This window comes from Carassius gibelio, chromosome B16, assembly GCF_023724105.1.
Source record: "Carassius gibelio isolate Cgi1373 ecotype wild population from Czech Republic chromosome B16, carGib1.2-hapl.c, whole genome shotgun sequence".
Classification (NCBI taxonomy): Eukaryota; Metazoa; Chordata; class Actinopteri; order Cypriniformes; family Cyprinidae; genus Carassius; species Carassius gibelio.
Genome location: NC_068411.1, coordinates 26,742,640 through 26,757,851, shown reverse-complemented (window position 1 = coordinate 26,757,851; position 15,212 = coordinate 26,742,640). Strand labels below are relative to the sequence as shown.

The following is a 15,212-nucleotide window of genomic DNA, read 5'->3' as shown; positions in this document are numbered from 1 at the left end:
CAACAAAGCTTTATAGATAACAATAAAATAGCAGTATATTTATATTATTACTCAGTGAGTTTCTAACCTAGCAGAGTAGAGGACGTACAGTATTACGTCATATGATATTTTCCCAAACTTTATGAACTTACGTCTTTTGCTAAATTGATGAAATGAAACACTATATAAATATGAACTATAATGAATAAAGTCAACACATAGAAGTCTTGTTTAACGGTTTCCAGCTAAGTTGTGATGTTACCTTCATTACAAACGGATGCCTCTTATAATAGAAGTGCAGTGTTTTTTCCTCAAGGTTTTTGGGCCGAGATGAACCCAAACGCTCTGGAATACACAACTTTAATTGCAACGACACATCTGTCCTGTAGGAGCCGCTGTGTGACGTTATATCCATCTGCACGTCTCACCATCTTAAATCACATTTTATGTTACACTTGCCAGCAGAAGGACATACGGGACCAGTGGAGATGTTGAGGGGTTATAAGAGAATATTTAGTGTGACAGCAGAAATAAAGGTCATTATAAAGGTCAGTTCCAGCACTGCAAGGTTATTCATGAGTGTAAGTGAATTCAACACATGCACGCCACAGGATACTGACCCTCTCTACGTCCTGTATATAGGTCCAGTTCAGAGTTTAATTATGTATACAGCGCCGGCAGTCATTCCAAGGGCAATGATTCTGTCACAGATGTATGTAAATGTTGATTTTATGCATCCTTGCTTTCACCACAGGTTTACATCAGAGTCCAGCAACCATACCGAACAGACTCTAAAGTTCAGCCTGTGAGCAGCCTCAGTTTGTTTGCTTTTTAGATGAGGTAGGCCATGCTAAACTGAACAAATGTTCATGTTCCTTCTCTGCAGAAACCCTGTGGAAAATAAAACAGCGACGATGTCAAGTGACAGGAAATGTAAGGCTTCACGCTGTTCCTCAGACAGCAGGTGGTCTGTCATGTGATCTCGAGCGTGGCTCTCTGTCTGTCATTCACAGCAATCACTGAAAGATACCACTGGCAAACACTGCAGAAGGACGATTTCTCAGACTGTCCATCATCACGGTCTGTTCAAACATGTCTCATGTCAGTGATGCCAGAAGTGTCATGCTTGTTCAAACCAAGCACATGTGAGCGTGCATTTTAAAGGAATAGTTCACCCAAAATGAAAATTTGTACTCACCCTCAGGCCGTTCAGATTTATTCAGCCTTAGGCCATGCGAGATGAAGATGAGTTTGTCATAACAGATTTGTGGAAATTTAACATTACATCACTTGCTCACCAATGGATCCAGTGAATGGGTGCCATCAGAATGAGAGTCCAAACAGCTGATAAAAACATCACAATAATGTAACTAATCATGATCTGCGTGTTAAGACTTTATTTTTTTTATTTTTTTTACTTCAAACCCTTGCTTCCAGCTGAAAATATGTGTTCTGTGTTTATAATGTTGTTTTATCTGGTGAAAATGTTTTGTCTGAATCAGGAGAGAAATATGCACAAGAACATGCAAAAACAGTTCTAAATTGGCAAACTTTTTCTTTAAGAAACTTTTTCACTGGCAGAAGCCCTATTATGGATTTTGGACTGGTATTTTGGCCAGAAGCAGCAAAACATTTTTCTTAAAAAATATATATTACTGATGGCACCCATTCACTAAACAAAATTCACTGAACAAGTGATGTTATGCTAAATTTCTCCTAATATTCCTTTCAACTTTATTAAAGAAACTTTTAAGTGATATTTTCTAATGACAAAATCTAAAATCTATACAATTATTAACAATGCAGAATAGATGTTTATAACAGATTTTTATAGAGTGTGTCATGTGAACACTTTTATGTAAATTTATCTAGATTTAAATTTAGATTTAGCCATCCGGCAGACAATTTTGGCAATTCAAGTGAAACATTTTTTATCATTATTATCATGTGTTATTTGGGAATCAAACCCATGACCTTGACGCCTCTGTTTTACCAAGATAAAAGTTATTATTTATCTGCAGGATGCTCTCAGAACCAACTGTGGAGAAGCTCACAGTAAAGGAAAAAAGGAGGTCTGAGACTGCAGCCCTGCGTTAGATTCATTGCAGTAATTAAATGAAAGCAGGCAGATATGGATGATAAATGGCAGTTATTGACGGGACTGTCAGGTACGGCGAGGGTGTCAGATATTTTTAAACAGCGACGTTGAGGCCTGGCAGAGGCTTGCTTTTCCAGAGGCTGCCGTGAGCTCAACCTCCTGCAGCTGTTTCTGTCTGGCCTAATTAAACTCTGCAACGACTGATCTCATTAAATTCAAACCATACAGAAGACAGAACAGAATCTGACCATTAATATCCAGAGGCTTCAGCCATTATGTAATCAGCTGGAAAATGTTATTGTATGGATGCATAAAATATTGTGAGAAACTCTAATTAATGTAATCAGCATTTGCCATGTTGTCGGCACAGATACTGTACATAACTTAATCATGATTTTAGCAGCATAAAATCTGGACGTGAATGGAATAATGATTAAGAATATATTATTTTCCACTCAAATGTACTCCATTTATATTTGATCTGTGCATCTACAAAACAGGTCATGTATGATTATATCAGTATTATTTTAGCATCATTGATTTACTCTAATTTCAGACAATATTTTAAATGTGTTCTTATATATATTTTCATTTGAATGTCAATTAAAGTTTTATTAGTTTAAGCTAAGTAAACCTATGTTTTTAGGTTTAGTTTATTTGGTTCACTTAAAACGAAAACAAAAATGAGAAATGCGTTTGTGACTATCTAAAATAAAATAAATTTAGGTTTTTATATTTAATTTTATTACAGTTATTTCAATTAATGATTTTTTTTATTTCAATTAATGAACATTTTTTTAGTTTTAGTTTTAGTTAATAATAACCCTGATAGGAGCATGTTTCTGAATCATGATACTTTACATAATTTCATTTTTATTTCCTTTCAGGCAAGATGATTTACAGAAAATGATAACACCTGAGATTTGTTAATATATTCATTTCAGGAGCAGTAAATTGATTAAAATCACATCATGTTTGTCTACAATTAAGGAAGACGTTTATGAACACTGTTTCAAAATTTCAGTGAATAATCATCATTGATTTCAAATAATTACAAAAGAAAACGGGAACATATAGAATGGAAGCAATGAACTAGGTGACATTTTTCATGCACCTCTCTGTCATTAAAGGAATATTTCACACAAACATTAAGAGTTTTGTCATTGGGTCTCACTAAGTGGGTTAATCTTTGTGTGTGTTACTGCTATCTAATTAGATTCCTAACTAGTCCTAAGCTCAAGGAGTTCTCATAGACTGCATAGTGTGTGACACAAAATTAAAAACAGATACAGCAGCTGTCAGACAACCTGTCAATCACCCCAGCCAACAAGTGATATCCGGTCTGCTCTGTCTACAGAAATCTTACCGGCTTTCTGAGGAAGACGATGCATTTTTAATGAACCATTTAAAGAGCATAAACCCTGGCAGACTACACACACACACACATGCCAGGAGGGCATGTCTGCACACTGACGCAGCGCTATAATATTTCTACATATTTGCAATACTCCTAAATAAAACATTTTAGAGCGTCAAGGTCTTGGCTCATGTTAAATTTGCATTAGCATGAGGTTGCAAATAAACATCTAAAAATTTGTTTCTGTCTTGCCTGGAAACCATGACACTACACATTGTGGATAAGACTCTGAGAAACAAGTTGGAGCCCCAAATCCCAAATGCTTTCAGAGGCAGGCATCAGGATTGATCCCCAGCTTCAGATACAGCATTCAGTGAATCTGGTTGCTTTTCCCTACTGATTAAATAGAGATATGGTGGAATAATACATAACCTTTTCACCTCAACGTTTGGTTATGTGGTGTTGAAGCAGAGTGTCAAATGTTGAGATAATACTGGAGGGAAAAATGTGTTTGTTTATTGCAATTTACCATGCAGTTTTGCATTTATATAATCATTCTCATTCAGTTTTGTTTTAGGGAATAGTGGAGTTTGTTGAGTTTGTTTTTATTCTCCCTTGTTAACCAAAGCTGCATTTATTTGATCACAAATCCAGTAAAACAATATTGTTAAATTTTATTACAACTTAAAATAACCTTTTTATTAGCTGAATATTCAGTTCTTAGTTTCACATATTCCTTCAAAAATCATTTTAATGTGCTAAACCGAAATTTTAAATAATATGAATAAATATTTAGCATTTTGGGCATACTTAGCATTTTAGAAGACTGGAGTAATAGCGGCTGAAAATTCTGTTTTATATCACAGGAATAAACTACATTTCAAAATATATTCAAACAGAAATCAGTTATTTAAAATTGTAATAATATTTCACATGTAAGCTTTAGTTTACTTTTAATTAAAACATGTACTTTTGGTGTTTATAAAAGATTTCAAAAATATTAAAATATCTTAATCAGTTTTTCCAAACATTTAACTGGTATTGTATCTGGTGCTTATTCTTAAAGTAGATATCTGCAAATCATTTTCTGTGAAGATGCTGGTTTCATTCATGCAGTCCGTGACCTTTGACTTCTGACAGTACAGTAGAGTAGCTCCTCTGCAGCATCTCCTTGACATCTTCCTTGACAGTGTCTCCAGCCATCAGACCCTTTTCTGTGATGTCTCTTCTCTCTTGTTTCTAGAGAAACACTGTTTCTCCCAGCAGGAAGCTCTGTTGTGATGATCAGAGTTTGAACAATCTCCCAACAAATGCACAGAAATTAATAATAACTTATTATTCAGGCAAGCATGAGCTTATTTTCCACTTTCCCTTGACTCCACTTTTCCCAAGAAGGTTCTTATTCTTAAACTTTGCGCAGTTCATATGTCCTGCAAAAATATCCCTTAGTTCATTTGTAGGCCTGAAGAAAGACATGCTGAAGAGGACGATTTATTCTCAGTAACAGCCTAATCTGAAGCCAGAACTCTGAATTTCAGCACATTTTCCAGCAGCCATGCGATGTAGCTGTAACTGAGTTAACATAAGCGCTCATGAAAACCCATTTCCAATTTGAGGTATCTGTTCATCTGATATGCCGGGTTCACAGGAAAATGTATGGCGGTGTGGGAGTCGTATCACTGACGGGCATCGTTGGCCTCTGCTGGCCGCTCAAAGCAAACGGTAGGTGCTCATATCTCCCCACCTGATTTCCTGCCAATATTAATTTTACCCTCAACATGTCCATCCAACGGCTCGGGGGCTTTTCTGCTCAATATGGACTCTGCTGTCTCAAATATTCTGTTCAAATGTAATAAAAAACTTCAAAGCTCTCCATCATTTTCCATTTAAATCGTTTATGAGATGTGATTTGAATCATTCGCTGCTTGCATTTCACAAATGCTGCATAAGATTCAAAAGGTGTAGAATTCATCCTTGCAAGATTTTATTGCTGCTTAAAGTGATGCATAATCTGTCCAACAAAGAAATGAATTATCTTTTAAAGCCGATCACAAAACTCATATATCAAAATGTGCTTTTCTTTTAAAGAATACAGTATATGCCACTTTCTATGAATACAGTATTGTGCCACTCACACAATAGTGTCAAATATTTTTTTTAAAAGCATTTCGATTTTATATTTCGATTTTTTATTCTGCAATAATTTATATGATATATAAACATATTTTTAACAAGAAATATCTACATATATATATATATATATATATATATATATATATATATATATATATATATATATTTATATATATATATATATATATAGTAATTTGACAATAATGTTAACATTGATATTTGATTCTTGATTATTGGTTTGATTATTGTTGTAAAAAACCTAATAATACATGATGTAACATTTTGTGTTTAATTTATTGTATATAAAAAAACCTATATTCATTAAATTTAATTGCCAAACACGTTTTCAAAGCAGTCCTATTACCACGTTTTCCCCAAATGTAACATTACCTTAAATTTGTGACACCCAAGAAGCAACATCATTTCTGTAAGATGTTTAAAATGACATAAAAATAGGGTATGTTGTGCCCTATTTACAGAAATCCAATAGCTTAAAAAAAATCACCTTTAAACAAACCTTCAGTTTCCTATTGATTTTGCTAATACTGTAGATGTAACACGTCTCTATACGTGAGAAAAGCTCATCAAAATTCACCTCGTGGGGACTTAAGTGTTTAATCTGCTTCAGGAAACAAAGTAAACAATGTGAACAATGGAGAAAAAAAAATCTCCTGTGTGCTTTCTTGACTGTTAGCAAGCACTGGAAATGTGCATTTTCTCTTAGCAAGCTATTATCACATTCATGAGAATCCTGACATTTGTGAATATGTTTCCCTTTCACATGCAAATAGTGGCTTTTCTTGCTTTCTTCACTAATATGTGGAAATAAGGGTCATGTGACTGCCTCAGTACCTGACAGACATGTGAAGGAGGGCCGCTAGCATCTAAGACGGTTTCTGCTGAAGGTCATCGGTTCCTGCGGCTGCCATCTCAACCCTGCTGTTCCGCAGTCAGTCTTTCATATAGATAATGATGATTAAGGGGGATACAGACCCTAGAGCTTTGCTGCAAAACCTCAAGGTTGTTTTTAAGGCACTATAGGTTAAGACTGTTCAATATTATATATATATATATAATGAAGTCTACTATGGTCACCATAGCTGCATTTATTTGAGTAAAAATACAGTAAAGACAGCAAATTGTGAAATATTATTGAAAATTTAAATAAAATTTAAAATGTTGTTTTTAAATGTAATTTAGTCCTATGATGCAAAGCTGAATTGTCAGCATCAACAGTTTGGGGAAAGGAATTTATTTATTTATAGAAATTAACCATTTTAATCAACAAGGATGCATTAAATTGATGAAAGTGACAGTAAAGACATTTATAATGTTACAAAAAATAAAAGAAAAAATCTATTTAATTATTTAATAATCAAATTAATGCATTTCTTTGAAACATTCTATTCATCAAAGACTCCTGAAAAATCAAATGACATTGAAAATAATACGTTATGTTTCTTGAGCAGCAAATCAGCATATTAGAATGATTTCTGAAGGATCATTTGCACGTTTCTAGCATTTGTAAAACTGCATTTTTCCATGTCAAAAATATATCTAAATTACGGCCTATGCTCTCAATGTCAAATGCAGGAATGTTAATCCATGCATTTATGACCTCGAGGTTAGATTATTGTAATGCTTTATTGGGTGGTTGCTCTGCACGCTTAGTAAAAAAACTACAGCTAGTCCAAAATGCAGCAGCAAGAGTTCTTGCTAGAACCAGGAAGTATGACCATATTAGCCCGGTCCTGTCCACACTGCACTGGCTCCCTATCAAACATCATATAGATTTTAAAATATTGCTTATTAATTATAAAGCCCTGAATGGTTTAGCACCTCAGTATTTGAATGAGCTCCTATTACATTATACTCCTCTACGTCCGCTACGTTCTCAAAACTCAAGCAATTTGATAATACCTAGAATATCAAAATCAACTTCGGGCAGCAGATCCTTTTCTTATTTGGCGCCTAAACTTTGGAATAACCTACATAGCATTGTTCGGGAGGCAGTCACACTCTCGTAGTTTAAATCTAGATTAAAGACCCATCTCTTTAACCTGGCATACACATAACACACAATTACACTTCTAATATCCAAATCCGTTAAAGGATTTTTAGGCTGCATTAATTAGGTAAACTGGAACCGGAACACTTCACATAACACCCAATGTACCTTCTACATCATTAAAAGAATGGCATCTACGCTAATATTAGTCTGTTTCTCTCTTGTTCCGAGGTCACCGTAGCCACCAGATCCAGTCTGTATCCAGATCAGAGGGTCACTGCAGTCCCCCGTATCCAGTACGAATCCAGACATGATGGTGGATCAGCACCTAGAAAGGATTTCTACATCCCTGAAAGACAGCGGAGACCAGGACAACTAGAGCCCCAGATACAGATCCCCTGTAAAGACCTTGTCTTAGACGACCACCGGGACAATACCACAGGAAACAGATGATTCTTCTGCACAATCTGACTTTGCTGCAGCCTGGAATTGAACTACTGGTTTCGTCTGGAGGAGAATGCATCCCCCCCCCCCCCCCCCGGTTTCTCCCAATGTTTTTTTCTTCATTCTGTCACCAATGGAGTTTCACTACCTTGCCGCTGTCGCCTCTGATTGCTAATAAATGCACAGACACTATTTAGACTGAACTGAGATGACATCACTGAATTCAATGATGAACTGCCTTTAACTGTCATTTTGCATTATTGACACTGTTTTCCTAATGAATGTTGTTCAGTTGCTTTGACGCAGTGTATTTTGTTTAAAGCTCTAAGGTGAGCGGACTTGTCTTGACTGGATTAATGATGCTAAAAATTCAGCTTTGCATTACAGGAATAAAGCTTACAGTTCACAATGTTACTGTATTTTTGATCAAATAAATGCAGCCTTAAAATCACTACAAATCTTAATTATACCGAACTTTTGGCTGACAGAGTATATCTATAACAAGACTATGTAAAAGCAATTTTAGAAGACAGCTTACGTTAACTTGCTGCTATGCTAATAATGCAATAATTATATATATGCATGTATATTTATTTTGAATTTTTTTATTTATATATTTTGCAGCCTGTACAGTTTAGAACAGCCTTCATATTGCCCATAATGCCCAAAATTACTACATTGGTACAATCAGCTATTTGTTCAAATATCCACCTATATACAGATGCAGAGTGTGTGGAGGATGCTAACACAATTCATTGCTGGTTCAAATCTCTCTGTGTCTACCCACTGACTCTCTGACTTATTTATGAAAGCCCACCAGGGTATTCATGGGAAGGCATCAGAGGCATTTGTCACAGCTCTCCTGGTATTCACACAGCGCCCATCGATTTCCACCTCTTGAGGCAGACACTCACCATCAATCAATATCATAACAAGTCTTCATTTCTGCTGGGAAAACCCGCTCTTTGACTTCAACAGCTGATTACAACAGAGAATGCCCTCTGATAGAAATGTTTAAATCAGAGCAGCAAACTAGAATTTAATCAATCGCATATTGCCATTATAAAATGATATAATGATTTGTGTTTAATTACAAAAATAATATTAGTATGATGCTGCTTAAATTAAAACCAGTTATTGATTTAGTTTTACATACAGATAAATGTGTCAAGCATGTAAACACAATCAATCATTTCTCATACATCTCTTAGAACTGACATAGGAACGTTAACAAGTTTGTCCTTGAAAAAGCAGAATCAATTTGAATATTTGATATTCAGTTTAGACCAGGGGTGTCCAAAGTCGGTCCTGAAGGGCAACTGTCCTGTAGAGTAGCAGCAATATTCATGTCAGGAAAAGCATAACGGTGAAAAACCTTGAAACCATTCATGCTGATTTATAGCTCCATTCATCTACATGAAAGCTGTAGATTAGGTGATGCATGGATAGATGGATGGATGGATGGATCTTGTGCTTTTATGCTCTCATGCTTGTCATGTGACACACAGCAGCTACAATCTGATATAGGCTTATGTACCTACTAAAAAATAAAAAAATAAAAATAAAAAAAGGATAAACCCATCACAAAAATTATTTAATGCTTTCCATAACAAATAACATTACAAACTTTTAACCAATAAAAACGGTTTTCAGTGTGTTTTGGGACATTAGGATTTGTTGGATTTAACAAGCCACCAATAGAAAGCAACCAATTACCAGAAGAGACTAACAGGGTTCATTATATAAGCTTTCCAGTAAAACCAATACAAGTCCCATTATAACCAGTAAAACCATGACAAATTTTCTAATGGTGTCTAAAGTTTTCTTTCAGCAGGGGTTTTATAAAAAAAAAAAAAAAATGTCTAAATATTCCCAAAATATATCATGAATTATCTTCATTCTCAAATATGTGCAAGTAAATGCATTTTGTACCTTTATAGATTATGTCATTTCTCTATCTAATAAAGTAATCTATATATATATATATATATATATATATATATATATATATATATATATATATATATATATATATATATATATATAAATATATATATATATATATATATATATATATATATATATATATATATATATATATATGCCTTTATTTATTAGTATTGCTGTGACATATTTATAATGGATATTTTTGCATCTTTACCGTCATTCTAACTTATACAGGAAAAACTGACTTTCAGTATGAATCTAGTACTCCCTGTGTATGTGACATAAAGGATTTGGTATGATCCATTCCTCCCCTGTCTCAGTGGTTTGGTCTGTATTCAGAAGGTCAGATTACTCTGTGTGTGCCTCATCCTGCACACAGATGCGCATTACTGTGACCAGCTGCATAAACTCATCAGAAACGTCCGTGTACGAGAGACCTGGGACATGGTGAGAGCTTCATTCTGAGAGTGAGTCCCATCTTTCTTTCTTCTCTCTCTCATGATGCAGCAGCACCTGCATGCTCTTACATAGAGAGTCTTTAACACCTGGATGATACAAGAGTTCATGCATGATGAGACAGATTTATAGAGAAGATAGACTAATGTATTTCTAAAGACTTTTGGGTGTTGTAGTGGGTTTTGCATGATGTTCATAGACTGGACACACAGGAATCATTGTTGTAATCATATAGATGTGCTCTTCCAAGTTTTGCTGTTGTTGTGATTTAATCTTAAATTACATATTATAAACACCATTTAACTTTACTTAAATGACTAGTTTCAGAAAAATCTAGGTTGAAAGTAAGTAATAATATTAATAATAAAATTGTCTTTAATTTCTAGAATTGTTAGTAAATTAAGGCTAGAGTTGTTGTTGTTTTTTATGTATTTTAACTGATTAACTGATTATTAAAATTTTATGGAAACATATAAAATGAATGATATGATTATAGTTTTTAGTTTGTTATTCATTCATTTTTTAACAGAGAAACGTTAGCTGCGACAAACTGTCTTGCTGTGCAGCTTTGAATGATTCTACTTTTGATTTATACTACAAACAGAACACAGAAGCTAAACTGATGCGTTTGAAAGCATCCCGTCCTCTCCTGTGAGGAATCCTGTTTGAGTCGCTGCATGAAGATCTTCTCACAGAAACACAACATCTTTAACTTGAGCAATCTTATTCACTTCCAATAAGACTCAAGCTCATTTAAGAGGAATTTACTTCAAATATTGATTCCTTGTATTGTGTTTTGAATCGTCAGAGCGATGTTCCCTGAGAGCGACTCTGTGACTGAAATCGAAAATTTATCTCCAACTGTCTTTAAAATAAAATCAAATTTTTCTTATGGATTCTTAAACATTTAAGTACAAATTTCAAAATTTTCAACATGACCTAAAACATGATCATGATGCATATGCCTTTGCTAAAAGTTCTGCCTGCTGAGTTCAGATAAAGATATTTTTGTCATGGTGTTGAAAAACAGATTTTCCTTCAGTGTGTCCTCCGTCTCACACTCTAGGCGGCGCTCTTCATCATAGATGTGCTTCTAGAAAACTTTCCAGCTTGAATCAAAAAGCAGCTTGAGACCTTGAAACAACTTAGTTGCCATTAGTTGTGTGTCATCATAGACTAAATATTAAAAAAGCTGTCCTTAGTGGGGAGTTTAAATGCATCTGATATGTATAAAACATTACATTGCAAAGGAAAATAGAAATAGAATAGTGTTATTTAATATTTGAACATTTTGGATAAATCTTTGCAGTGCATATGTTTTATGCTTATGATGTTGCAGCGGTGCATTGTGAAATGAAGTTTGACACATTGCTCTGCTTTACATCGTTCTCAAGAACACTGGTAAAATCAATGTAAAATGCAGCCTGTGAATATTCATCGGTACAGTTTAGTATTCTTTGACGTTTGAGTTCAGATTAAATATTCAGAGAAGCGCAGACCCAACAGAGGATTTGATTTATCTATAATGAACATAACCTTTCTCTCGGTTCATACAGAACATAGACACTCTGACAATCATGTTTCAGATAATAAATCTCACTCGTAATAAGAGCCTTGGAGTAGGACAGCCATTAAAGGTACTCATTTTATGGTGAAATGTAAAGGTAGAAATCTTGACAACCATTTGCTTTTCTCGTGACACTAAAATGACAGATGCTTTATCGACTGTTCAAGGTTACAGTGTCATTTGTTCCACTGGAAGATCAGTTATGATCTTCACTCTTTCCTTCTATGTCTTAATCATAAGATGTATATTTGATGCAGCTGTGTGTATGCATGTATTTTATTGTATATATTTACTGTTCAAATGTTGGGTTTGGAAAGATTTTTAAAACTTTTTTTCTCTCACCAAAACTACTTGTATTGGTTTCAGAATGTTTTCTATTTAAATTTTTTTAAATGTAATTCACACATAAAAATAGGGATTATTTGATGAATAGAAATATTAGAAAACAGCATTTAGTTATATATATATATATATATATATATATATATATATATATATATATATATGTATATGTGTGATATTCTGACTTTGGGGTCAGTAATATATATATTAACAGACCCCAAAATGATATTTTCCCTTTAGTTTATTATTAAAACAATAGCACTTAACAAATCCACACACTTTTGTTCTGCGTTCAGATTTCAAAAGCTATAAAATGCATTTTCGTATGAGATAAATTTCATGTCATGTCCTTGCACACCATTTATTTTCTATTTCTCTAATTGCACGGGGACCTATTCTCATCTATTAGTGAAATTAAAATTCTGCTCCATTTTCTCTGAAAGACACAGTCACATGAAAGATTGAACATCACGACAGCTTGTCTCTCTTCAATTCTTTCAAAATAAAGGTTTCACTTCAGTGTTGATGGATCACTTATTTACAGCACATAAAAAAAGGTTTTCAATTAAAACTGTGGCTCTGTTCCAATACAAAGTGAGCTGCTTTGCAAGAAGAAATTTCTCTCACTCCACCAACTTACCAAAATGCATTCTAGGATTTTCATCTCCAAGATGCATAGAATGCTTCCTTTTTTAATTTGATTAGAATGAAATATGGCAATAATCACGCTTTTGGAACATATTTCAACATATTGCCTATGTAGTCCGCTCAATAGGTTTTGGAACAGAATCACTGTGTTTGTGTTGTTTTTGTTTTGAGCACTGTAACAATGAATTATTATTTTTTTTTTCTGTATCTACAGCATTATAGTCAGCTCATGGTATTGCGTAACACTGTAAATGCTAAATCCAGAGAAGCCGGTCAGCGTCCTCCAGGTGGTAGGAGCTTTACTAGTTCAGGCTACAGCGATTTATCATGCAGCCACACTTCATTTATGAATTAATAGTGCACGGGCACAAACTAGTCAGTGATTTATGGGACAGATGGAAAAAGCTGAATTATTAAGACTTTAAAAAGGGTTGTTGTGTGGGACTGCATAAAAATGTATTAGGTCCCGAGCAACGATGGTGTGAGGACCCTATCGCAATTGCTCCTTTTCTTCTTCTTCTTCTTCTTTTTCTTCTCCTCCAAAGTAAATCACATTTTTGAGGACCTAAATGTCCAAAACTCAGGAAACTTTGCACAAGCATCAGAGCTGGTGAAAATTTATATCTGATATAGGTTTCATAAGTGGGTGTGGCAAAATGGCTCGACAGCGCCACCTGTACACATGCAACAGAGTGCACCTAGAGCTGTGCAAAATCAAAAACCCAACAGGAAGTCAGTTTTTTTTTATTCTTCTGTACGATTTTTGTGCAGTTTTTGCCATTTCCAGGCCTCGTACTTCTGTTAGTGATAGCACTGCTAACTAATGCTGTAAACATTTGTTTCACAGCAATAAACTTCTGTCTGTCTCATTTAATTGCATTATATGGTTTTGTGCATGGTTGATGCTGATGTTGTTTTGCAACTGATTACCCCTCAGCAATCAATAAAAATATCTGTCTATCTTTTTTTATACTTAATTACATTATATAAAAAGCAACAGCCATTAGAGAGAACATGGGCGAGGAATTTTTAAGCATGCTTTGAAGCCTTAACTATGTTAAAATCTTGGTATGTTGGTTTTTAATGAAACAGCCTCAGCAATGTTCAGTAAAAAATAAAATCATCAATTTAAAAAAAAACCTGCACCTAGTAATATAGTTCATAAGACTGTAATGTTATTTTTTTTTAATCCATTTCTTATTTTATAATTCAACCTATATAATAAGAGTGGCCTTGAAAATGAGAGGCTCTATGAGCACGCCGTTCATTAGCGCACAATTTTTTCAGCCATTAACAGTTTTTATATTGCGTAATATTTAATAGTTAAGCAGTTTCTGGTGCTGGAGATCCAGTGAAAGATTTAAATCCCAGTGTAAACAGAAGTACAGTCCCGTCTGTAGATTAGGGAGGGATTTGCTCTTCTAAGCCTTATAACACAGCGACTGACCTTTGCAGCTGGTTTATCATGTGTTACTCACGTGTTTAATGTATTAAAGGAATAGTTCACCCAAAAGTGAAATTTGTTGAAAATTGACTCACCCTCTGGCCATCATTCTGAAGTTGTGTTGATAACTTGTGGATTATTGTGATGTTTTTATCAGCTGTTTGGGCTCTCCTTCTGATGGCACCCATTCACTGCAAAGGATCCACTGGTGTGCAATTGATGTGATGCTAAAATTCTCCAAATCTGTTGACGTCTGATGAAGAAACAATTTTTTTTTTTTTTCATTTTTGGTAGAGCTATTCCTTTAACATGTAAAAAAGTCCACATCAATACTCACATATGAGTGACTGGTGGCTGATTTTGAACAATTTCCCATTTTGTTGTATAGTGGCTTTTTGGTTGTTCATCTGCTGTTTTAGATTTTTTCATGCTTGTGCTTATGCTATTTTCATTGAATCAGTAACAGCAGCTATTATCTCTCCCAACATGTCAGTTTCAGACTGTGCTAATTTAATTTAGCATTTGCAATGACAAATGATTTCGCAGATTTTTGCCCTGCGGATGACAAAATGTCCAAAAAACTATGTGCCTTGGTGCACAAATAGCACACTTCCCTTTTAAATGCACATTACGTCCAGCTTTCAACAGTCAGTGTGATAAACATGACAAACAACTGGCAAAATCCACATGCACATGACCGACACCAAAGCGGGAATGAAATGCTCTTATAGGACTGAATCTGTGCTCTGTTGTATCGAAATGCGTCCAGCTCTCAAGATTAAATATACC

At 34.6% G+C, this 15,212-nt stretch overlaps 1 protein-coding gene and 1 long non-coding RNA gene across 2 annotated transcripts in view; both read left to right on the top strand.

Annotated features, from left to right (window-relative positions):
• The first annotated feature begins 394 nt into the window (after window positions 1-394).
• On the top strand, window positions 395-1,599 carry LOC127975138 (uncharacterized). Its single transcript, XR_008157445.1, has 3 exons — window positions 395-527; window positions 734-784; window positions 866-1,599. It is a non-coding gene; the product is annotated as an uncharacterized LOC127975138 (long non-coding RNA).
• Window positions 1,600-10,295: 8,696 nt separating this feature from the next.
• The window catches only part of LOC127974705 (oxidation resistance protein 1), a 129,719-nt gene continuing 124,802 nt past the window's right edge, over window positions 10,296-15,212 (top strand). Inside the window, exon 1 of the mRNA XM_052578164.1 lies at window positions 10,296-10,433. The gene's annotated coding sequence lies outside the window, so the exon portion shown is untranslated. The remainder of the gene's footprint in view (window positions 10,434-15,212) is intronic.